Here is a 14,296-nt window from a genome sequence, read left to right as displayed (position 1 = left end):
TTGTTATGGGCATAGTCATTTCCAGAAGTTCTGGAATGCGGCTGGGGATGGAAAAGGCTGATTCACTCCCTGTATACCATTGGGGGTGCAGGGGGTTACCGGGACTTGGCACAGGTGCTCACTAGTGCATAGTTGACCACAAGTTCACAAAGGGCTGTGGTTTAGAAAACAAAAATGTGAGCTTGTTTGGGACCAGACTGCCAAACTTTTAAACTGCTCATCCAAATAATTTCCAGACTCTCATACTCTAGATATGGGAAACAGGCCAATGAACTTACCTTGTTTTTATGATGTGCCAGCAATGGAAATTTGTATTCACGGAGGTTGGCACTTAGGAAAAATCCTCGATGGCAAACATCCTGGTGGTTGGGATATGTTTGACCCTAACTATATTGTAGTCTTAGTAACTATGCCAGGAATGAATAAGCTTTAAGTGCCAGGTGTTGAGCATTGGATGTACAAATAAAAAGTCCCTGCCCCCACAAGGATGGGGGTGTAGGGCTTGATGGTGCAGAGCTGCTGATGGAGAATGAACTGAGCTAAGCTGACCCTGCAGCACCAGGCAGGCCTAAGGAAATTGAGTTAGGATGAGCATGGGTCTTAGAGGGCAAGAACGGGCTTTCGGTTGTGGAGAAGGCCAAACTTTCCCCCCCCACTTAATAGTATTTCATTTTCTCCAGTTACATGTAAAGATAGTTTTCAATATTCACTCTTAAGATTTTGAGTTCCTGATTCTCTTTTCACCTTCCCTTTCCATAGAGGCTATACATGTACAATCATTGAACAGTGAAGACCAAACCTTTACTGAGGAGGAATAATCTGGGAAAGAGCACGATTGAGGATTTGGGGCCCCCTCCCAGCAAACCTGACGTGGCCCCAGTGCCTGTGTGATGTTGAAAGTCACTTGACCACTCTGGTCTTTGCCGTCCTCCTTTACACACTTGACCTTGAAAGTGCATCCCACCTCTAAAGCTATTAACCCAAATAGCTTTAGATTTAGACGAAATGGAGGGAGTCAGGAAAAAATCTTACCTCCAATCCTCAAGATGACCCGTTGGTCATGGGAGGCTAGGGAGGGGTGGTGCCACCCATGGCAAACCTATAGGAGTCGTGGGGAGGTGCTTAGGAGGACAGTGAACCAGAGGCACTGAGCATAGCAGCCACATCTCTGTCCCAGCCAAATGATGAGGTCTCAAGGAAAGCCGGTGTCCCCCTAAAAGAAGAGGTGATGGTAACTGAAGAATTTCTTTGCACTCACTAGGATGTTGGGCATGAGCTTGTGTGTTCTTGGCCAAAAGATGTGAACGTGGCAGAAAGCAAAGGGCCCTTTAAGAAAGTTGGGGGATGGAGCAGACACATGGGGTCAAAACAAGTGTGAGGTTCCTTGCATGTCAGGCAGATAAGGGGGGAGATCTGGATGGCCTTGCAAAGAAAGAAGCAGTTGTGGAGAGCCACCACTCCAGGCGGAGACCATAGAGAGGCCACCGCAAGGGAGAACAGCTCTCCCAGGACTTCACACAACAGTACAAGAAAGAAGACTCACTTCCATCAAAAAGCATTTAGCCAAAAAATGGGGGGAGGGTAAGAAAGCTGGTAGGAGGTACACTGGAGGTGAAGAGCTTTACATGCCCATTTACATCTGGAGGCCAAAAATGGGCAGACTTGGGCATGTGGGAGCCGTCTAAGTAGTTGAAGGTTTGACTTGTGGGATCTGAATGAGACCTGTTCTCCTTGGGCCCAGAGGTCTGAGCCAGGGCCTAGGGAAGTAAGCTGCCCTGGGCCCATTCATACTAGACATAAGTGGGCTGGCAGGTGAGTGAGGATGTTTTATTAAGGAGTTGAACTCCATGGCCCCTGAGCTTCCTTCTGACTGGCATTAAAAACGGGCATTTCTAAGAAATCTCTCCAAAGACATGCCTGTGTGCACTGTCCTCACCTGTTGCATTCTGGTTCAGGGACATCTGGTCTTGTCCTCTCAGTCACCAGCAAATGTCTTCATGTGCTCAAACCCAAGGGTTCTTAACGCTTTTTTTCCCTCCACTACAGGCCCCGATGGCAGTTCTAGTAAACCCCGTCTCAGAATAATATTTTGTTTTTTTCATTTACAGTTGAAGGAAATGCTAATTTTTAAGTTAGAGGTTAGTGAACATAAAGATGGAATTTTTTTTTTCCCTTACCAGACTCCCAGGTTAAGAATTTCTGCCCTAATCCTCCAGGATCTAACATTCTAATGGGTGTAGACAGCAAGCTCTGCCACATACTGGCTCTGCCAGGAAGCTCAAAACCAAATTTCACAACAGGTGCTGATCCACACTGGTCAAGGGAAAGCTCCTTATGCTGATAAAGTCACAGTTCTGGCTTTAAAAAAATGCAATGACAAGCATCCTTTCATGTCTGATTGGACGCTATGGGAGGCCATCATCTGGTATCTCGCTTAATGTATTCAATGAGACAAATGTAAAACACCTAGCATGTGGAGGGCCAATGTGGTCCTTGTGCACACGTAGATTATCTCGTGGACAGTGTGTGATGTGTAATAGATATAAAAGGTGGGGCGCCAAATGCCCAAGTCTCCAACTTTGTCCTTGGTCTGGGATGAGCTAGCTGGGACTAGCTTGCTCACCCCACCTGAATGTCAGGGTGGTGTCCCACAGGGACAGCCTCATGCTTACAAGGTTGCCCTCAAGTTGTTCACACTTAATGAAGGAGACACGATGCAAACCACTATGTACAAACAGGGTTTAAACAATAAACGGAAGATGACCTCAGGCACCGGAGTCCTGTTGGATTCCAGTTGTCTGTCTTGTCCTACCAACTCTCAGCAATATCTATTATATTAAGGGGATTTGTTCTATGAAGTTTGGATTCAGTTAAAGGGCTGCACTTAAGGACCTAGAAGGCCACATGTGGCCTTGAAGCTGCAGGTTCCCCACCCCTGGTCCAAACCATCTATATCCCTGTTGCCTAAGTCAGATGGGTCAGAGCTTCTTCTCTTTCTCCTGTGACCCATTCTTCCATTCCCCAGATTTACACCAATTTTGGTTCCTTGCCTCCTATTCAGAATATTTTACTACCTATCTTCCTACTTGAATCTTTATCTGAGGTCACATAGACAGTTAAAGGACTGAGTCAGGATTCAAACCCAAGGCTTCATGATTCCAAGGAGCGTGTTGCATCAGACTGCCTTTTCAACTAAGACATGATTCCAAACAGCATGGGAAGCTCCCACTGTGGGACTCCTTTATCTTATGCAGATTGTGGCCCTTCTATGCTTTAGAAGGAAATTTACCATAAATAGCAGGGGCAGGGCTTGAACCCGGGGTTTCCTCGGTAGCCACACAACGTTGAGAGAAAGAGGAAGAGGCCCAGCTTGTTGAGTGAAACCCCAAGAGCACTGGCGGGTAGACATCACGAATTGGCGCACAGAATGGGAAGCCATTAATGGTTGTTTGTCCTTCATTTTCCAAGAGGACCAATGATGTCACGGTGATATCTTGACTTGGATTGAAGCAAGGCAGTCATTGAAGTCCAGAGGCAAGATGCAAGAAGACGAATGGCAGTGGCCCAGGATGCAGTGGATGAGCTTGAGATCTTCTGTGTTCTGACCAAGCTCTAAGGGCTCCATGGTGCCTTCATGGCCCTTGGAACAAATTGTTCTCATCTGCCCATTCCACTGCAGGAAGTCTTCACATGCTTGGGGTGGACACCCTGCTAATTCACCCACAGGTCTGAGACCCCTCGGTTCCCCTTGACTTGGTTAGGCTGTCTGCTGAGGATGTTCAGGGAGTGGAAGGGCGGCTCAGCCACCTTTGCTGTGTGGCTCCAAGGAGGCATAGCATGCGCAGCAGCCGTTGATGATACAGCTGCCCAGAATTCCCGCTTAGGAAAGATCACAGCCCGGAGGTTCTGTAGTCCAGCCTCCTCTTTTTACAGATGGAAAACTGAGATCCCGTCTGGGGAAGCAACGTCTCTGGGCCTTAGAGGCAGCTAGGGGGCGCTGCAGCGGATAGAGTCCTGGGCTTGGGGGTCAGGAAGAGCTGAGTTCAAATGCAGCCTCAGGCACTAATTCTGTGACCCTGGGTAAGACACTAACCGCCTCAGTTTCCTCAGCTATAAAATGGAGGAGAGAGGGAGAGAATAGCGTTTATACGGCACCTGCTGCATACCAGGCCCTGGATTAAGCGCTTCACGCTTATTTTCTTACTTGATCCTCACAACAGCCCTAGAAGGGAGGGGCTATTATTAGCCCCATTTTACAGACAAACAGGCAGACAGAGGTTAAGTGACTTGCCCAGGATCACATAGCTAGGAAGCGTCAGAGGATTGATTTGAACTCGCATCTTTGAATCTAGGCCCAACGCTCTATCCTTTGTACCAGTACCAGAATGACTGTGCAAAGAACGTTGGACTTGGAGTAGGAAGGCCAAAGTTCCAGTGCTGACTCTCCCACTAATTAGCCATGTGACCTTAGGCAGACGTTTAGCATCTCTGGGCTTCAGCTTACTCGTCTGTAGAACGGGCACCAGTACTTCTTAGCGCACAGGGTCGTTGTAAGGTTCAAGGGCCAGTGCCAGATAAATGGAAAACCTTACCACCCTGTAGATTTTTATATGAAACATTTCCTTCCTTTTAAGTAGAAGGAAGAAAAAGGCCTTGTTGGGATTGGAACCCGGGCTCTCCTATTTACACGGCAGACATCTTAACCAGCTAAGCCACAAGGCCTTGTAGATGAGAACCTTAACTCATGAGGGCCTGCATCTGGACTTTATATATAAACATGTCAGATATTAAGCAGCAAGCTGCCCAAGGCCTTGCTGGGATTTGAACCCAGGATTCCTTGCTTTAACCAGTTAAGCCACAAGCACATCTGACTCAGCCTGAAAAGACTAAAATTGGTTTTAAAACACTCTCTTATTGGCTTTCTTCCCTAACCGAGTCATTATTTTAAAGAGTAATGTATTTTGGAGGAGGAAAAGGATAAAATTTTCATGGAAGTAGGCACCTTTAATTATGTTTTCTAATTCATTTTGTTTTGTTTTGTTTTTTGGAGGCAGTTGGGGTTAAGTGACTTGCCCAAGGTCACATAGCTAGTAAGTGTCTGAGGTTGGATTTGAATTCAGGTCCTCCTGATTCTAGGGTCAGTGCTTATCCACTGCGCCACCTAGCTGCCCTTTCTAATTTATTTTAAATTGTGTTTTGGTCTGAGAATATAACACACAAAAATTGGCCTTTCTGTATTCATTAAGTGGTTTTTTTGAGGAATCCCAATAAAATATGTATTACAAAATAATAGAATTTTAGATTTAGAAGGGACCAAGTCCAACACCTGCATAAAGAAAGGAGAAAGCATGATTCCCCCACATACACCCTCAGTTCAGTTGATAGTCGTATGGGAAAATGGTGTGACACCCTGAGATCCCTTTAGATGGTATGAACATCTCTCTAATTGAGTCACAAAGACTCATGATTGGCTGAGCAAACAAAGTAGCCGTGATCCTGAGGTTCTAAACAGCTAAGCTCCCATGAATTTGATCAAGTCCAAATTGCAAGGCATTGCAAGCTCAGGAGGGCCTTGTGAAGGACACATCCATAGGGGAGGAGGAAGGGATTGTACTTTCTTCTTCCCAATCCCTGTTAGTTAATGCATCCAGCAATTTTAAGGTTCATTAGTTGGAGAAAACTCTTTGAGACCATTGAAGGAGCCAAGACACAAACTCTAGACAGATATGGAAATAAGACAGTCACAGAGGGGGAAAGCAGCTCTGAAAAGCAGGACTACTGGAGACAGAGAAGAGAGCCAACAATGGAGAGGAACAGACCCTAGAAGGCAGCATGAGGTTTGTGCAGCATTCAGGCCCTGAAGTACCTGGTTGTGAGTGGCCTTTGACACACATGTATCATTGTGTTCCAAATCTCAATCCATGGCTATCATGGATGTTATGTATTTTTATGGGAGAGTACCCTCCCTCCAGTTTCATGGGATAAATGTCCTTTAGTAATTTTAAAAAAAACAGAACTATTCAATCATTGTAAATACCTTTTGCTAAGAGCTAATTGTGTCTCCTGACCAATGGTTAAAGCATGCCAGCGAGGAATCATGGACTTATAGTTTTGTAAGTATAGTACACATGCTTAACCCTAAAACCCAAGGTAGTAACCACCTACTGGTCACCCAACCTATGAATGGGAGCACAAGGTGGGGGAGGAGCCAAAGGGAAGTGACATATACAAGAAACAAAACTTCTTCCTAACATTCCTGGTAAGTAAGTGGTCATCCCACTCTGTTTAAAGGCTTCTGGACTGGGGATGCATCTGCCAAGGTCCTCCCTTCTATTGGGAACAACTCTCATTGTTAAGAAACAGTAAGCCAAAATCTGTGTGCATTGTTCTTACAATGCCATTTTTCTAAATACTTTTGCTAAGAGCTAAATTTATCATGTCTTCTGGCCAATTGTTCACAGAAAACACACCAAGGGGGCTAGGAAGCTTTGAGTTTTGGAAGGGGACCCCCACTGGCTACGCTTTTGAACCTGAGCACAGCCGTCCCATGGGGACCCAACCTGCCAACCTGTGAGAGTAGGGTTAGGGCAGGTGCCCGAAGGGAGGGGTACGGAGAACTTTCTATTTATCGGCATTAAATTTCTTTGTTGTCACCAGTGAGCCAACATAGCTTGGCAGGGGCTGGGGTTAAGTTTATTAGTAACAAGATAGTAACAAAAATGTTCTGTTTGTTTCCATCTTCCCTTTTTGTGGTTGTTACTTTTGGGTTTTGTTGTCTTTAATGAGATTTAGTTTTCCTCCTCCTCATCCCCTCCTCCTCCCTTTTCCTTCCTTCCTCCTCCTCTTCTTTTTTCTCTTTCCTTCCTCTTTCTTCTTTCTTCTTTAGATGTAATCACTAAATATGAAATTGTCATCATCCTCATCATCAAAGTAAGACATTAGAGGGCTCCAAGAGCCATCTATCTCACATCTCAGAGGCAGTGAGATGTTTAATTAACTAGGGCACTGAGCCTTCAGCCTGGAAGTGCAGCTCTGGCTTTGGATACTTACTGGCGATGTAGCCCTGAGGGCTACAACCTTTCAGTCTCAATTTCTCCATCTGTAACAGGGACAAAATAATAACAAACGCCTCCAAGGGTTGTGGTAGGAAGCCGATGAGATCTTCTATATAAAGCATTCATTACATGTTGTTCAGTCATTTTCAGTTGTGTCTGATTCTCCATGACCCCATTTGGGGTTTTCTTGGCAAAGACGCTGGAATGGTCTGCCATTTCCTTCTCCAGCTCACTTTACAGACGAGGAAACTGAGGCAAACAGAGTTACATGATTTGTCCAGAGTCACACAGCTAGTAAGTGTCTGAGGCTACATTTGAACTCAGGTCTTCCTGACTCCAGGCCTGGAGCTCTACCCGCTGCAGTGCCACCTAGCTGCCCAAAGAGGTATATAAATTCCAACTATTATTTCATTTTTATTTTTGTATCCCCTGTGAGTGCAAGGAGTGTATACATGTGTGTATTGGTATGTGTGTGTATGAGTGTGTGCATGTGTGAGTATGCATGTATGTATAAGTGTGATAAGTGTGTGTATGAGTATGTGTGTGTACACCATCCCCATTCCAAGCATGTTGTGGGGTGGGGCACATTGTAATCTGTTTTCTTTCTCCTCCTCCTCCTCTTCCCTGCCTCCTCTTTCGTGCCTAGCTTTGCTCCTTGCACAGAGAAGAGACTCAATCTTTGCTGAATGAAGATGCTTTGGTTAGTTGTGTGAGAGCGAAAGTATCAATATTCACCAAAATGCCTTCGTGCAGTAAAGACTGAGCACCCCGGCTGTGCACAGATGCGGGTGGGAGGGTGTGCAGCAGACTGAGTCCTAGCATCAGAGTCAGGAAGGCTTGAGTTCAAGCCCTGCTTCTGACACATCTTGTTTGTGCAACCCTGGGCAAGTCACTTAAGGGATCTAGTAAGGAGATGGTAATCTGTACCTGTGAAGGGAGTTTCCACAGCGGGAACACACAGTGATGAAATCACAGATCTTGACCCCACTCCCAGATCTGCTCTTTTGTGAAGACCGTGCTAGTTCACTTTCAATGTTATTTAATATAAACAAAGGTGTTCATAATACCACATTCTCCACTTGTGTCCAGGATCCTACCTTCTCCTGTTTCCCCAAGGCCCTCGCCCCTCCAAATATCCCTTCTCTTCCCCTAGTATATTTAAAAGTCATTGCAGTTCCAAAGGACTCATGATGGGAAATGCTCTCCACCTCCAGAGAAAGAACTGAGGGAGTCCGGATGCAAATTAAAGCAGACCATTTTCACTTTATTTTTTTCATGGTTTTTTCTTTTGGTCTGTGTTTTCTTTCACAACATGACTAATATGGAAATATGTTCTGCATGATTGCACATGTATAACCTATATCGAATTGCTTCTCATCTTCGGAAAAGGGGAGGTGAGGAGGGAGGGAAGGGGAAAATCTGGGACTCAAATTTTTTTGAAAATGTTCAAATTTGTCTTTATATGTAATTGGGAAAAAATAAAATGTTATTTAAAAATAAAATAAATGTCACTGACATATTTTGTTTCAACACCACTTATGTTTCAATGAGTTATCAGACGGCTCACTGTTTAGATTCTGATGGCTTAGAATGAGTATAAATAGCACTTGGTTCTGTTCTGGCTAGAAACTCTGAGGGTCTTCCCCTCTCAGAAGGATACTTTTGTGAGGGCAAAGCAGGCCATCTTTTGTTTTAATTCTTACCCAGCCCTTAGTCATTGAATGTGTGTTGCCTCAGACAAACTGAGACCTGGGAAAGACCTTAATTTAGAAAGGCCAAGGTCCCCCACTGCATCCTGGGCCAGAGCTAGGCCAGTCATCTTGACTTTTGTCTTACCACTGCACTTGGATGGCTCTGGAAAGAGAGAGTGAGGCTGCTGACTTTGCATAGCCCTGCCTCACTTAAATGCAATTCACTGGCAAGTCAAGACATCACCCTCCTGATGTCATTGGTCCTCTTAGAGACCAAAGGATGGATGACAACAACAAATGAAATAATGTATGCAAAATGCATTGCAAAATAAAAAGTGTAAGCTAAACACTAGGCAGTACATTTCCCAATATATTCCCTTCCCTGACTCCTCCCAGAGAGCCATTTCACATAATGGGGTGGGGAGGATGTCCAGCAAAATTAGCCAGTGTAATGCCAAAGTCTGACATATGTGCCCTGTTTCATACCCACAGTCCTCCACTTCTGCAAAGAAGGGGTTCTCCCCTTAATTTGCAATCTGTCCTTAACCATTGGTTCCTTCCCTAGTATTCAGAAACATGCTCAGATATCACCATCTTTAACAAACCCTCACTAGACTCTACCATTCCCTTCAGGTATTAACCTATAATTTCTCCTCCCTTTTATAGCCAAACTCTTAGAAAAAGCCTCATGGCCTCCACTTCTTTTCTCCATTTTCAACTCCTCAACAACTTGGCCTCCAACTTCATTCTTCAACTGTTACCAGCGGCACCTTAATTGTCAAATCCAATGGCCTTAACCTCTTTGCAGAATTGGACACTTGGCACCTCTTTCTGCTAGATAATCTCTCTTCCTTGGGTTTTCACGACCCAGCTCTCTCTTTGTTCTCTTCTTGTTTGGGTGACCCTTCTTGGTCTCCTTTATCACGTCATCATCCACATTCCAACCCCTAACTGAGGATATGTCCCAATGGTACCTGGCAGTAATCTTTTAGTTGCCAAATCCAGTGGCCGTTTCTCAGTCTGGGTCCTTCTTGACCTTTCTGAAGCACTGGATGCCATTGCTCACCCTCTCATCTCAGAGATTCACTCTTTCCTGGGTTTTCATGACCTTCTCCTTCTTCTCTTCCTATCTGGCTAGTCCTTCTCACTCTTTTTGCAGAATATCACTCATGCCCTGGCCTCTGGGTTGTTTCAACAATCTGGCTAGCTGCTGCTGTCGGGGGTGGGGGGGGGGTCGGTGGAAAGCAACAACAACCAGCTCACAGAACACTGCAAGCCCAAGTTCTTTTGATCTGCTTTACTAAGGAAAGCAACGTTAAGGGATTAACAATCTTACTTTAATCCAGCATACAAATACCATTCACTTAGTTCAAGGGAAAAAGCCAGCACCCTGAACTTCAGAGCAAGTACAAACAAATTACAAACAGACCCAATACAATTCATAGTTATCAAGAAAACCATCAATATCTGAGTGCAGCCCGAAGGCCCTTAGAGCAGCTGCCCAGAGTCCCAAGCCTCCAGGAGTGAGAGCCTTGAGCAAATAGCTCTGTCTTCTCTTTTTATACAGTTTCAGGTCATCAAACATCATCTGAGCAACCAGAACTTAAGCTCTTACTATTGGCTCTGGAGTTAGCACCTCCCCCTAGGACCTTGAGGGCTTTACACCCACATCGGTTTAGTACCTAATAGCTAGGGGTTTTGGGCCTACTTGGGAGCCAAGATATAATCAGACCTCCCTTCGTTGGCCCCACCTGGAGTCCCACCTTAGTTACCAATTCACACCCACATAGGCTTAGTACCTAACAGATAGGGGTTTGGACTTTGGGCTTAGCACCTAGTAAGACTCAGTCAAAGACACTGAATTAATCAAAGGAAACAAAGGCCAAACTCTTCAAGGATCCCCAGTACATGGGTGTGTCCTGCAGGTTCTGTCCTGGGACCTCTTCTCTTCTCTACTCTCTCCCTTGCCATCGACCTAGCCCCCTCTGAAACCCAGCCTCACATCACCAGCTACCTTTAAGACATCTCCAGCTGGCTGTCAGGAATCTTCAACTCAACACATCCGAAACGGAGCATTTTAGTCATACACACCCCTTCCTTTTTCTAGTCTTCATTAGGGATGGGGATGGAGACTAGGTCTGTGATTTCACCAATATAGGGAATTCCTGAGTGAGGAAACTCCATTTATGAATGTAGGGAATGCTCTGTCTGCAACAAATTCTGGGAGAACTGTCTAAAGCACCAGAAAATTTAAGTGACTGGTCCAAGATCACATAGCAATCTTCTATTAGAAAAGTAAAATTGATTCTTTATCTTAGAAATATATACATTTGGTATTATCATATATGATGCTTAATTTGCATTTCATTTAGTCTAATTATACAGTGTAACTGAGTTACGTTTTATGAGGGAAATAAAATCTGTCATAGATTTTGAATTTTCGGCAAGGGTGTGGCATCCAAACTGCTTTTTGCACTGCCACTGTAGAGGCCTGGAAGAAGGTTCTCTTAGACAATATGTTGCAGGGGTTATCACTGTTTCATGTCAGCATGTGATATATTTTTTTTGAGAGTTGTAGAAAGGGGGCGCTCCGGAGATCAAAGCTGTTCTGTTGGAATTCTACTTTTCAACAATTCAATTGTGACTGGGAGCATGCCAAGCAAAGGTCACCTGGATTCCATAGCACTGGGCACACAGAAAGTGGGCCACAGCCACAAAGGTGTCTCCAGCCTCTCGCTCTTGGTTGATCTCAGTAGCTCATCCCCTTTCCTCTCTCCTTCACCCACCTTCCATTACAGCCTTCTGGTGCCAGGCCTGAGGTGGTGTTACAAAGCTTGCCAAGTATTTTATTAATATTATTTGCCCCCTCACAAAAGGTATCCAAATGCTGCAAAGGATTTGTGTTCCTCGCTATCCATGTGGGCCAAGCCAGTAAGACTATTGGCCGTGGTCCATTATAAGTCCATTATAGGATGTACTAGAGGCTTTCCTTGATATCTCCAGGACATCAGTGGAAACCTGAAGCCATCCATCTGTTATCTCTCACCCTCACCCTCTGACTAACCCATCCTTTCTCCCTATTGTGCATTTCCCCGATGAGGACTTTTGGTTTTCTTCTCCTTCCAAGTTCCTCCTTGGTTCGAGCTTGCAGCCTGCTCATGTCCACCCTGGGAAGCCAGATAGAGTTCTACAAATGGCAGCTTTGCTCACAGGTCAGTCTGGGCCATCACTAGGGAACTTTGGGACAAGGGCCACAAATGGCACCTGGGATAAATGGAGGCTTCAGTTGAGTAGGAACTATATACGTCGTGGAGTGAGAAGACAAAGACCCAGATGAAGAGGCTGCCAGGTACCAGGAAGGGGGAACAGAGAAGTGTGTGTGTTGGAGGGGTGGGAAGAGGTTCACCCCAGACACCACCTAGAAGCCTCTTATGGAAATTTAATTTTACTAACTGAGAGAAAGCAGGAAGTCTGGGGTTCAGTCCCAACATCCTCAACACATTCATATTGGCTGAATATCTGTGGACAAGTCATTTAACCTAGATGCAGAGGAATTGCTAATCTGCATGGGCGTGGGTGTTCACACTACCACTGAGCTCACCTGTCTTATGTCATCCCTCCTCCCCTCCAAAAAGATTCTTGCTTAGATGAATGATAAATAATGTTTAAGTGATTACTACGTGCCAAACAGTGTGCTAAACCACTAAGGATTCGAATAGAAAAGTAAGATTAGCCCTGCTCTCAGGCAGCTCCCATTCTAATTGGAAGAGACAACACATGGAGAATCTGACTGTAGGGCAAATGGAAAGGTCCTGAGAGCCTAGAGGGCCCAGTGAGCCAGAGGCAGTGTGGTAACACCTTCCCACAAACATGGTCTCTGGGGACTCTGTCCATTCATCCAGGTGCTATGAGAAATGGTATCTGCCCTTCAGGAGCGAGGGAGAGAGGAGCCTGGCACCACCCATGGCGAGAGGACCTTAAGCTCTGTTGCAGTCCAATAAAGGACTGCAAGCGTTGGTCTTCTGGGCCCAAGGCCTGGTCACTCTGCCCTGAAAGTAGGATTCAATGGAATGATGAGGCATGTTGGGGGGTCCTATCATAGAGTGTACTATGAGTCTGGAAATAGGAATGCACCAGCATGTGAAGGGCTTATCCTGAGTGAAGTCCAAACCACAAGGTGGCGCTACAAGACTGGAAGACCAAGATTTTTGTGAAAATCCCCAAATGGGAAAGAGAATTGTTTATGGGCTCTTATGAGAGTTTTACGGTTTAGTTTGGTTTTTTGTTTTATGGTTTGGTTTTATTTTTTTTTTCTGAGGGACCTGAAGTGTGGGACATGGGTGGGACCACAGGTTTATTTATGATATACATATCTGACTTCTGACTCAGAAGACAATAGAGATAGTCATGCTTCCTGAATGCATACAGAGGCTCGTATTCCCACTCTTGGTTTTGGAGCTGGTCGTTTGAAATTAAGGATCAACGTTAGAAAGGATGCTTGGGTTCTTAAGCCTGTCCCAAAGCCTCCTGATGGCACCAAGCACCCGAAGTAGACCCCGTGAAGATGCCACCAGAGACAAAGAAGCACAGAGTGACAAAGTCTCTAGGAGCAGGTGAGTTCACACTCCCCATTAGGGACTCCTCCGCCCTGCAGCAGACTTGAGAGATAGGAGCAGAAATTTCCTCAGAGACAGAAGGGACCCCAGAGGCCATCGAGTCCAGATGGGCCTGAGCAAGAATCTTAGAGGATCATGGATTTTAGAAGCATCCTAATGTTACGGGTGAGGAAACTGAGGTCCAGCAAGACCATAAGATTGAGAACTGGAAGGAACCTTTGAGACCATCAAGTCAAACACCTTCAATTTACATAAGCGGAAACTAAGTCTGAGAGAGCTCAAGTGACTTGTCATATAGCTAGCAAGCATCTGAGGGAAGATTCGAACCCAGGTTCCTGATTATGAGTTCAGAGCCCTGTCCACTACTCCACACTGCCTCTCAATGGTCCTCCAGACTCTGCTTGCAAACCTTCATAAGGGAGAGCTCCCCACCCTCCAATGTAGCCCATTCTCCTTAGAAACAGTCCTGTGGTTAAGAAGTTTTTTTCATTAGAATAACCCTAAACTTACCTCTGCAGCATCTATTCATGGCTCATTGTTCTGGGCTCAGAGGTTCGACTGGAAAGGCCTCATCATCCTGGTTGTCCTCCTCTGATTGCTTTCTAGTTTACCAATGCCCTTCCTAAGATATAGCCCCTAGGAATGAACACTATGTGGTCCAATCAGGGTAGGGTATGGTAGAACAATTGTTATTCTTAATGCAGCCCAAGTCACATTAACTTTTCTGGTTGTCATATCACTCTCTGGAATTATATTAAGTTTGCGGTCCACTAAAACCCCCAGATCTTTTTCTGATAAATTGTTGTCTAGCCATCTTGTACTTATGACATTGAGTTTTTTGAACCAGAGTATGAGATTTTTCCATATATATCCCAATTACGTTTCATCTTATATCAAGCCCAGCATTCTTTTCAGAATATGATTGTAGTAGCAC

The sequence above is a fragment of the Trichosurus vulpecula genome, chromosome 7 (assembly GCF_011100635.1).
Source record: "Trichosurus vulpecula isolate mTriVul1 chromosome 7, mTriVul1.pri, whole genome shotgun sequence".
Taxonomy (NCBI): Eukaryota; Metazoa; Chordata; class Mammalia; order Diprotodontia; family Phalangeridae; genus Trichosurus; species Trichosurus vulpecula.
Note: the sequence above shows the minus strand (reverse complement) of the source record.